The following is a 12217-nucleotide window of genomic DNA, read 5'->3' as shown; positions in this document are numbered from 1 at the left end:
TCTCTGTGCAGCATGCAGAGTATTTTAATGAAAGCTCTACTTTTTACTCTTGTCCTGAATCACGAACACTTGGAATTACCAATCCCATTCCCTTTCCCTGAAAACCTAATTCTTGACCCCCTGAAATGATGTGCTCTCAACAGCAGCTACCATGTGACAAAGCAGTAAGACTGCAGGGCGCCCATCCTTGTGGAGAAGGTGGTAGCTGAGGTAAGGGTTGGGTAATGACCTGAATCTCCCAAAGTCCATTTTCCCCAAAAACTATTTGTCTTTTTGAGAGGTAAAGCAAGGTTTATTGACGGTGAGACTAGTTAAACGACGACGATTTGAAAAATGTGGCAAAGCAGATTATTTCCAAAGAAAAGTGTTTTGAAGTATATAAGCGATTATTGCTTCAAACCCAGATCATACAATTAGAATGTCTGAAAATATGGATTATAAGCTGTTTTTTAAAAACGCCTCCTACCTCTGCCGGTCGCACTTAAACACTTGTGACGACAATCAAGTCCCGGGATCAAGTGACAAGACCAATACTGTGCCTTCGGTTCATGAAAGTACACATGTTCAAAAGGCACAGCAGGGGCTGAGAAGTTGACTGTTTTGTCAACAATCTCTGTCCAGGCTGATGCGGGGGCTTAGGAGGAAATGGGTCCAGCAGGCTGTAAACTATAACATCCTGCGCAAGAGGCTCAGGTAATGTGACGTCTCTGCTGGAGAGTGCGGGAAGACAAAACCAAGCTACCACCACCCGGTGTGTCCAATCTTCGAAGCATGTGTGTGCTTCTGGTCACCAAAAGGGAAGTGTGATTGTGGGAAAACAGCAGGCAAGACCCACTCCATTGATCACCCACGTGATCGCTGGTACCCCCAGAGTAGACTCACAGGAAAGCATTGGGGTACGGCTAATTGATCTGTTAAATATCTGGCCTGCCTGCTCAGTGCTGTTCATGAATATTCTATCTCTGATGCATAGCATTTCAAATTTGAAGGCGCAGTTGCATGCTCATATATGTTAGACAATTTTAGTGTGCTGGTGCTGCCTTCTTAGCAGTGTGCCTCAAGTGCAGTATTGTCGGGGGGGGGCGGTAGAATACGCGACTAATGCATTTTAATACGGTGATGTGGACACTAGTATTAAAATGCGTTAATCGAAAGCTTGATGCAGCCCTACCCTAACCCAGCCCTGAAACTGCGAAAAGTAAAATTAGAAGAACAACTTTATTATAATTTTATTTTTCCTGCATTTGGTAAACTTTTCATGTTAATTGCAGCACCCGTCATGAGCTGAAATTACCATGAAAACTTGAACAAATGCACACAATCACCCCGCAGCCCAGCTCTATCAAGAAAAGAAATGCAGCAACATAGCTGCCAAGTTTTCAAATTGCTATGTTGGACTGTTTCAAACAGGCCTTAACACCGTTCACGTGGATTTGTATGTGAGGAAATGCACCATCTTTTTGCTTCTTTAAGCAAAAGTTTGGAATGATATTTGGCACTGTACCCACACACATGCGGTCTGGTTACTGGCGCACATTGTCTTGGTTGCAGCGCACAAAGACATTACGCTACCGCACACAGAGGAAAAAAATTAGAGGGAACATTGGTCGTGATCCTCAATTTTGTAAAAATTATCGTCCCATTTCGTAAGTTAATGTTGATTATAAACTTTTCGCTAAATTACTTGCTTTACGTTTGGATTCCTTTATGCCACACCTTATTGGTAAAGAACAATGCGGGTTTATTAAAGGAAGGCTTACTTCTGATAACTCTTGTCTTTTTATGAACGTTTTAAACAAAACCCCTTCTTTCTCACAGCCTTTAGCTGCTATTTCTGTCGATGCTGAAGAAGCTTTTGACAGAGTAGACTGGTCCTTTTTATTTGCTGCACTTAAATGGCATGGCTTTAGCTCCAAATGTATTTCTCTCATTTCCTTATTATATTCTTCACCCAAAGCTTCTGTTCTTATGAATGGTCATCTTTCTTCCTCTTTCACTCTGCAAAGAGGTGTTCGTCAAGGTTGCCCTCTCTCTCCACTTTTTGTTTTGGCCCTTGAACCTTTTTTGTCCTCTATTCGCCAGAAATCTTCCATTTCCTGTTTACCTTATGGTGAACAGCAATTAAAACTTTCTGCATATGCTGATGACATCCTTTTATTAATTTCAAATCCTGAATCGTCTATTCCTTCTTTATTGTCCGAATTTGATAAAACAGAAATTCTACCTTTGACTAAGTTTTGTCTCCCTCATTTCTTTTCTTCCACTGGTTTTACCTGGAATAGTACCAAGATTAAATATCTTGGGATTTGGTTTTCTAATTCTATTTCTTCTTCTGTTAAATTAAACATGTCTGCTGTTCTTTCCCGAATTGATAAATTATTTTCTTCTTGGAATCCTCTCTTTCTTTCTTGGTGGGGTCGTCTAGACTCTATTAAGATGATGATTGCTCCTATTCTTATCTATACTCTCTCCATGCTGCCTGTACATATACCTACTCTCTATTTCAAACGTCTTGACTGTTCCATCTCTAAATTTCTTTGGAAAAATAAAAGATCTAGAATTTCTCTGCTATCTCTTTGTAGACCTAAATCAAACGGTGGTGTTAATTTAGTCTCTATCATAAATCCTTTTCTTTTCGTCAAGCTTCACGTTGGCTCTCCTTGGACTCTCCTCCCCTCTCTCCTCTTTGGCTTTCTATCGAGCGTTCCTTTTTATCGCCCTTTTAATTTGACGAACTCATACGTTTCTCTTCTAAATCTCCTTATGATTCATTCCCCTTGTTTAAACATACTTCCTCTCTTCTTAAACCTTTATTCTCTCCTGCATCTATGTCGCGTGAACCTTTTTTACAATTATCCCTGTGGTATAATTCCCTTCTTCTTGTAAATAATAGACCTATCAGCTGCACCTTGTGGAGGCTTAAGGGTATTATCTGGATTTGTCAGCTCTTTGATGGTGCACTGCCTTGTTCTTTTCCACACTTTCAACTTCAATTTCACTGTCCTCGTTCTTTCCTGCAGAAATACACTCTTCTTATGGAACTTATTCTTGATCGTTATTATTCTCTTCCTTCATCAACGCCCATTGCTTCCCCTTCTCATCTTTTGACCCTGCTCCATACTCTTCCTAAGGCGTCTCTTATTTATAAATTATTTTCTTCTCCTAATCCGGAGCGTCTCAAATCTAAAGTGGAACTCTCCTAGGAGGCCGACTTGGGTTGTACTTGGCCCCTTTCCCTCTGGGATAAAATATGGTCCAAATCCTTGAAGATTTCTCTTTCTGCTTCCCTCACTCAATCTCTCTTTTTTCTTTATCATAGACTTTATCTTTCTCCTCTTTCCCTTTCTCGCTTCTCAGCTTCCTTTGACTCTACCTGTTGGACTTGTAAGTCACCTAAAGCTGATCTTCTGCATATGTTCTTTTTCTGTCCTACGGTTTTCACTTTTTGGAAACAGGTTTGGTCTTGTATCTCCCGTATTTTCTCTCTTTCTCTTCCATACTCACCCCCTCTTCTTTTTCTTGGCAGTCTCTCTGATACGCTCACTCTACCCTCACACTCCCTGGGTCTTTTCGACCTCATGCTTGTACTTGCCTTTCAACACATATCCTCTAATTGGAAATCTCTTACAAGTGTTTCCATACAACATTGGTGGAACTCTTTATGTAATTTCCATAGACTTAACGTCTCCTTTGCCTCCTTCTGTAAACCACCTCGTAATATTGACCTCTACTGGTTACCTCTTACTGTATACCTTGATCATTTAGCTCAGCAGAAAATGTTTCCTATTAATTCCGAAAATTTTAAACCCCCTTGAATGATTTTACTCTCTCCTCCTTGTATGTTTCCATACTGTTTTTACTGCCCTTATTATGAAAATGTTTTTTGCATATCCCATATACTTTCTGATATTCGCTTTTTGCCTTTACCATTAGGTTTATGACAATATTTTGGTTTTATTTTATTTATTCCCCCTTTCCTTCCCCTCCTGCCCCCTTTTTCCTTCTCAAAATACCATAAAATGCTTTTAGCTCTCTAGCTTGTCATTAGGATTGTAATATTCCTTATTTGAATTGTATATTTTATATCCTCCTTCCTGATGTCAATTGTTATCATTGTTATAATAAATAAAGCTTTTCAAACACAAAAAAAGGAGATTCACATCAATTTATAAAAATAACACAGTTTTATATAAATTTAGACACCAACATCATCGAAACCAGGTAAGTTTGTTTCAAGTTAGAAATATTTACAGTTTTCAAAAGTCCACACAGAGCAATTTTTGAAGCAGTAATGTTATCCTTTGGAGGAAAGGCATATACTGCATACAGGTACTTTACAGTGACTTACAGGACCAATCTTCCGGACTTAGGGTGAGTATGGGGCAGGGTCCAAAGCAGCACCAACAGGTCACCTCGGGTGGCTGGGTGTAGAGGTGCATTGGGTACACTGCTGAAATCAATGGGGATCGGTCTGGTCAAAAAGAGGCTGCAAGCTGGGACTGGGGGACCGGTCTGGCTGAATCATCAAGGGGGCTGAAGCTTCATGATGCTTGGGGACATGGGGGACACCTTTGTCCCTCCTCTCTTCGGGCTGGGTCCAGAGGTGTCCTGTGGCATTGGGTTTTTGTCACCGGAGACCCTCGCGGTAGAGGGAGCCGGCACAAAGAGGCTGCAGGCGGTGTTAGAAGCCCACAGTTGGCAAATCCACGGTGGGCGTCTGATCTGGAGTCTGGGGACCACACTGGCACCATTGGCCCACTTCAACTCGGGCTAGGGGGCACCGGTGTAGTGGTGCTTTCCAGTGTCAGATTTGTAGTGGTCCGGAGTCCTCACAGCTCTCTGGGGTACGTGGAGGATGCAGGGAAGCAGCACTGCTACTCCATGGGAGTTCCTGGGTCTTGGCTGAAGGATGGCAGTCTTTCCAGGCTTTTGGAGGCAAAAGCAGCAGCAAGACGAGTCGTCTTTGGCACAACTGTCGAGGACAGCAGGCAGGTCGTCAGGGTTCACGCCAAGTCAGTCGCTGGTCCACTGTTCTTGCTTTTGCGGCTCTTCAGCGCCCTTCTTCTTCTTTCAGGTTGGCAGGATCTTATTTCCTGGTGCCTGGGACTCTCCTAAAATCTAGATTTAGGTGCATTAGGGGAGTGTAAAGTAGTTGCCAATGGGCTACTTACCCCTGGGGTCACTACACCCTCTATGTGACCACTTACTGTGGGAAGTGGGCATAACCCAGTCCTAGAGCTCCTAATTCTGCCATCACAAAGATGGCAGACTTTTAAACTTTGTGGCCACATCAGGTAGCCCACCTTAGGAGTGGAACTAGCCTGAGGTTAAACACGCTTCTCTGACTACTAATTTTCCTGCCTATCCAGGTGCCAAATGGGCCCTGGGGAGGGGGGTGTAGCATCATCTCCAAGGGAAACCAAATTAGCATACCAAAGGCAGCGGGCTCTTTGAAGCTCCCTGCCTTGGAATGCAAATTTACAGGTTCTCCTACTGTAGGAGGTGTAAAACACCCTCTGCAGGAGCTGTCATTTTCCTGACCTCCTGAGAGTGTGGGCCTTCACCCCTGGGGTCAGAAACTCATCTATGGTGGCAGGCTGGTCAGAACCAGCCAGCCAGAACACTATTATGTGGTAGGTTTTCAGGAGGCACCCCCAATGTGCCCTCTGGGTGCATGTTTTAATAAATCCATCACTGATATTAGTGTGAGATTATTAATACAAGTTGTTTGATACTAAACATTTTTTTTGGTTTCAGTGAAGCCATCATATAGCTGGGGAACCCATTTTTACCAGTGTCCAGCACGTGTACTTAAAAGGGCTCCCCAGGTCACTTGCACTGGCAGTAATTGAACCGGCCAGCACAGGGGCAAATCTGCTCATGCAGATATGTCCACACATGTAGTATAGTGCAGCCTACCATAGGCCTGTAAGGCCTGCTGTAGGGGTGACTTACTATACTGCAGGCAGTGTCTTGAGGCATGGCACATAGGGATGTCTGCCTTGTTGTGTCTTCGCTTTTGTCTGCACCAAGACATGCAGCCTGCAATGGCAGTCTGCATGAGTTGGGCGGGAGGTCCCTTAGGGTTGCATAATATATGCTGCAGCCCTTAGAGACCCTCTTTAGTACCACTGATCTAGGTACCTGGGGTACCATTTACAAGGAACTTATAGGAGTGTCTAAGGTATTGCCAATTGGGGAACAATTGTACAGTTTAGTGAGAGATCTGACCCTGGGTACCTGGTTAGCAAGAACCCAGTGCACTTCCTGTCAAGATTGCATTGAATACCAGACAAAAAGTGGGGGTGCCCATGTAAAAAAAGGGAACTTTCCTACAATTCTCATTTCTGGGTGATTGGCTCCTAGTCTCAACATCAAGAGAAGAAACCTTAATAGAGTTTTAGGTGGTATGGAAGTCGTTAAGTTGAATTGGGCTGAGCTTTAATACCCATATGTGTCATCAGATTTACCTTGCAGACATGAGGTGTTCCTCTCAACTCTGGAAGACTAGCTATCATGTCAATACCAGCTGGTCTCCTACAGCAGCTCTTTATGTACTCTGCAGGCCATTCCATTCCCTGGTCAAGAAGAACCTGAAACCAAGTGGGGTCTTTTGGGACCCACTTTCATGCTCATTTTCCAGATAGAGGATGTTGATCCTCTGGTTCTAGAACTGGCTTGGGGAGTGCTCTTTCAAATGTCATTTTCTGTCTGTAGCACAGACAAACCCTTTGTATAAGATGATGGATCTCACAGCAGGTAGTGATAGTGTTGTTTACAAGCCAGTGTATCCAAAACAAGGGCACAATGAAGCATGCTCACCTGGATAGCATTTGCTTTCCTTAAGTAGTAATCAGGGGGAGACAGAAGGACAGAATCTGCCTAGACATTTACCCACCTTTAAAAGACTCTACTGATTCACCCAGTCTCCCATACCATCTTCCAAATGGGAGTGCTCAGAAAACTTTAATCAGCAATCCCTTGCTAAACGTCTTCATAGAATTTCTAGGGGTTGCCATGTTTCCATCCTCTGTCACTTCATTGTCTGGGTTTTCACCCTCCACCTCTAGGAATGAACGCAATAAACTTCCACTATCTTTGGGAAGTTATATTCTTCCTCAACTTGTTCAATGCTTTACTAGGGCCTGCCAAAAATGGATCCCTCAGTTTCCAGCAAGTATACATTACAAAACATCTCACTGTCATGTATGTGCCACACATATACAATGTATAGGTGCTCTCGGCATGCACACCTAATGTCAACACACAGGTCTGAGTACCACACTGAAGTTGAATTTTTAACTGAGAGGGGCCAATAGGCCATACTCATTTCTGTGACAGGTAAAAAAGATATGGTCAGGACTACTAAGTGGAAAAAATCGTAACGCTGCCACCACCTCTTCAAGTCATCAACCCAGGACATGAACATTAGTCCCATTCAACAAAACAGGGCATGCTTAATGCACCTACTAGATCACAGATTATTTTAGGATCTTGGCATTTCCCGAGACAGGCCTAAGCCCCAACACACATCCTTGATTAATGCGTTAGCTGGATCAGTAAATAGTCATGATACCAGTTTTGCATGCGATTAACGTATTACTTACTCAGTGTAAAAGTAGATAGCTGTATACAATGCACGAGGCATTCCCCTTCCAGCAGTTCTATATTGAGATAAAAGGGTGGGCAAGCACTCGGCCAAATCCTGACTCAAGTCATTGATGTCTATGGGTCTAAAATACTGCTTACGAAGACTTTAAGGGCACCATGCATTTTGCTTGATGCACAATGGATGTCTGCTTGGCACATGCACTAACGTGAGTGTCGCACACATGGAAATCACAATTGTGGTTCAGCCATTAGTTTTGACCAAGTGGACGCAGTTGCTAGGATTCAGGGAGGAAAACACAAGAAGTGATACAGGAACAAATATTATCATGCTGAACTGGATGCCATAGCGCAAATCCCATGAAGGGAATGTCACACAAGACCGCTTCACTTTTGCTAAATGCCACACATATTTAGTGTTCATAAAATAAACTCTATGACAGGGAGCTGAGAGTTGGGACAGTCAAAATCTGTCAGGGGCATTAGCCAAGTTATGGCAATGGCACATAGAGGACCGACTATAAGAGGACTTCCTCATTTTCTGGGTAGCAAAAGCAGAGAAGCTTGGCAGGGCTCTCCTAAGAGGTGCAACTGCGATCTATGACCTGTGAAGCCTCAGAGCTTCTTGACTCTAAGGCAGTATTTTGCAAACTGTGGGTCTCAAGTCAATTTTTGGTGAGTCGTGAAAGTCCAAGCATATAAATAAAGATGCCTTTTAAGCTTTTTTTTTATCTAGTCTCATTTGCTACGCTTCAAAAACAGAGCTCAAATGTCAATCTATGCCTTCTGACAAACTGCTGCTTATGCCTTTTTTTTAACAAGGGTTTAGTGGTTACAAACTTTGCAATCAGAAAAAGAAAAGTAAAGTGAATTATATGACAATCTTACTGGGTACTGGCAATGTTAATATGAACGGCTGTTGGATGTCATTTATTGTAACCCACAACAAAATTTAAATAACTGTAAATGAACTGTACATATTAAGCAGATAGGAAAGCAAAAAAATGAAGCACATATTTTGTAAATCTGAAGTGTGATGGAAACAAAGATTTTAACAAGATCAAAACAAATCAACATACTTTACTTTGTGATGCACAGATGATAAATATTCACTGAAACCTGATTTCCTCACATTATTCTTTGAGTGCAAATTAGTTTTATAACTAAAAGTGTATGTCTGCTAATTTACAGTTAATTTCAATGAAGAATGTGCTGTCTTGTGGAAATCGCAGGAACTACTGTTAGCATGAGCTGAAGCCATTTTGCTTGTGGCATCAATTTGCATTATGCAAAAACAACAATTGATGGACAGAATGCAGAGCAATGTCATATATTCACCCCAGTACAGAGATCTGGGCCTACATCCATCGTTTTTTGCACTCCACACCACCCCAGTTCAGACATGGCTATATTCAAATCAGCCTTGACCCTGTGCCTCATGGGAACAGTCCAGCCCGAACTGCCAAGCCATGTCTTTCCTGGACAGGAATCAAGTATCCTAGGGCCGGTTTCTGGCTATCAGCCGTCATCAGCCAGGATAGCTTGACTCCAGTGGTGTGGAGAGCACGGGACTCACGTCTGAGCATACCCATCCCACTCGGGGTGACAAATGCAAAAACAACAATTGATGGAAGGAATGTTGCACAATGGCAAAACATTCACACCCAGTCACAGATCTGGGTTTAATCCATCTTTATTTTGCTCAACACCCCCACCCCAGTTCATGGGAACAGTCCAGCCCGAACCGCCACGCCATGTCTTCCTGGACCGGAATCAAGCATCCTAGGACTGGTTTCTGGCTATCAGCCGTCATCAGCCAGGATAGCTTGATTCCAGTGGTATTTAAGGCGACCTAATACATCCTAATGTAGGCAGCACCTTCATGTGTCAATTTTCGAACTGCTTAGTTTTAATGGTAATGACACTATAGAGATCTTATCAATCATAACCCCATCTTATCAATCTTAATTCCATAACAACTTAAGTTATATTTTTGTTAAAATAGTTTTATTAATGGTTTAGAAATGTGCATGAATTCTCTGTGTTGAGTGTACGTCTCACATGGCGTGTGTGTGTATTAGTCTTCCCCAGCATTTACCAACTGCGCAGGATCAGGAAAGTGGCATACCTCTTCACACCTGATGCCCTCCTGCACGTCATCATGGCCCTCGTCCTCTCCCGCCTAGATTTTTCTAATTCGATCTACCACGGCCTGCCCAAAACATCGATGGCTAGACTACAAGTGGTCCAAAATCAGGCGGCGAGACTAGCTCTAGGGATTCCGAAGTGGCAATCTGCCAGGCCCCTCCTTGTCAAACTCCACTGGCTCCCTGTCGTCTCCAGGGCAGCCTTCAAGACCGGCTGCCTCGTCTTTAAGTCACTACTTGGTCCCTGCCCTGCTTTTGTCAAATCCCTCATCAGTCCCTACTGCCCTTCCCGTACCTTGAGATCTTCTCACCTTCACCTTCTGACTGTCCCTTCCTTCAAGCTTTGTAGATCCGGAGGCCGGAGATTCGCTCACCTGGCCCCCAAGCTCTGGAACTCTTTCCCTCTCCCCCTCAAAATTTCCAACTCCTTAACCCTCTTTCGCAAGTCTTTAAAAACTTGGCTCTTTCCCCAATCTGTCTAGTCTCTCTGCTTTCTGTACTCTTTACCAGCGCCAGGAAACCCTTGGTGTCAGCGCGCTTTATAAGTTCCCCCTACGATACGATACGATCTGCATCTGTCAGTTGTGGTGGCCCTATATATACCAGTCTGGGTGTAGAGTGTGTGAGTTTTAGGTCTGTGTGTCTCAGAGGTGTGCATCAGGCGTCCTGGAGTGCGTGCATCTGACGTGTGTCTGGCCCGTATCATTCTGAAAGTAAACGTAATCAGGAGTGTCTTTTTAAGAGCGCTGAGTAATGAGTGTAGCATCTATAGTGTGTGGTATCTGACTGTTGGATATGTGGCATATGTTGAGTATGTGTATCAGGCGTGTGTACGAAGTATGTTGACTATTGACTATGTATCTTATGTGAAGGCTGTCTGATTTTCGCAAATGCTGTATAAGTTTGAAAAATTCTAAAGTGCTTGCATTTTAGTAATGTTTACATAATTTCAAAATAGTTTGTAGACTTTGAAGCATAGTTTGCAGACTTGGAATATGGTTTGTAAATGTTTAGAACTTTAAAAAATGGTTTGCAAACTAACTTTTGTGACTGTATATATCAGTTGACATGTGTACTAGACACTGATTTATGGAATTTCCCAATACCTAGAAAAGGTGGCAAATGTCCAAAAGACCACTGTGCCATAAAACATTGATAACCATCATCTTCAGATGGATACCAACCAATAACAGAATGACTGTCACTCAAGCCCTTGTCAGCAGCCGCCTCAACTATGGCAACGCCCCCTACACCCGGATCTCCATCAAGCTCCTCAGAAGCTTTTAGACCATACAGAATGGTGCACTGGCTGCATCTCCCTAGACAAACCCAAATCCCCCCTCCCCCCAACTGAGAGACCTCCATTGGATCCCCATTCAGAAGAGATGCCAACTCAAGATCCTCACACACATTTACAAAGCCCTCCACAACCTAAGACCTGCCCACATCAACCATCTACTGAACTTCCACCAACTGGTTAAACACCTGCGCTCCTCTTCACTCGCCCTTGCACATAGCCCCCCACATCCATTGCTGCTGCAGCAGTGGCGGCTCCTTCTCCTACGATGGAGACAGAGCACCCAGATACCTCTAAGGGTGACAGTGTTGCGCTTTACAAATGCGGTTTGATTGTTGATCATCCGTTCAAAGTTTCACAAATATGGCTTTCTGTGGAAGTCCATTTTTGTTAGCAGTCTAGGCACAAGTTTAAGATCACCTCAACTTCAATCATCTCCTGAACAACTATCAATCAAGCTTTAGATCACAATGCAGCAATGAAACAGCTAGTTTGCAAATCAAAGTTGACAACTTCCTGACTGCAGATAAGGAAAAACCCAGCCTCTTGATATCACTGGACCTTTCAGCTGCCTTCGACACCATCTATCACCCTACCCTTATGAACAGTGATGTTCAGACCCTACCTGAAGCTTATCCCCACCAAAACGAAATTCCTGCTATTTACCAAGCACAAGAAGCAACAACTAGTTCCAACTTTGCCCAACAACATGAACCTTTATAGAATCGAACATTATCTCTCACAAAATGCCATTTCCCTCGGATTCACCTAAACATCAAACTCCTTGGGATGCAGCGTAACGACCCCAGCTGCCAACTTTCGAACTGGGGAACCAGGTTCTGGTCTCAGCGACGGCTCAACATCCTGTGATTCTGGGCAAATCACTTAATATTCCCATGCCTACCAAGATGAATGTGTCCTTGTGTAATGTATCTGATGCTCACGTAGAGCACTCCAATATCTTCGGGATCGAGTTCGCGCTATATAAAAACTGTGCTCTCCCTCCTTAGCAGAGTGAAGCAATTGCTCCAAGAAAGCAATGTAAGAAATGCTGTTAAAGCTCTCATACTGTCACATTTGGATGTCTGGATGGTAGCACTGCTCTGCTCCATGACCTCCCAGCCTCCTCACTGGCTTCCCTTTAAGGGTATCCTTAGTTCTAGAG

This window comes from Lissotriton vulgaris, chromosome 9 (assembly GCF_964263255.1).
Source record: "Lissotriton vulgaris chromosome 9, aLisVul1.2, whole genome shotgun sequence".
NCBI lineage: Eukaryota > Metazoa > Chordata > Amphibia > Caudata > Salamandridae > Lissotriton > Lissotriton vulgaris.
This window is presented reverse-complemented; position numbering follows the sequence as displayed.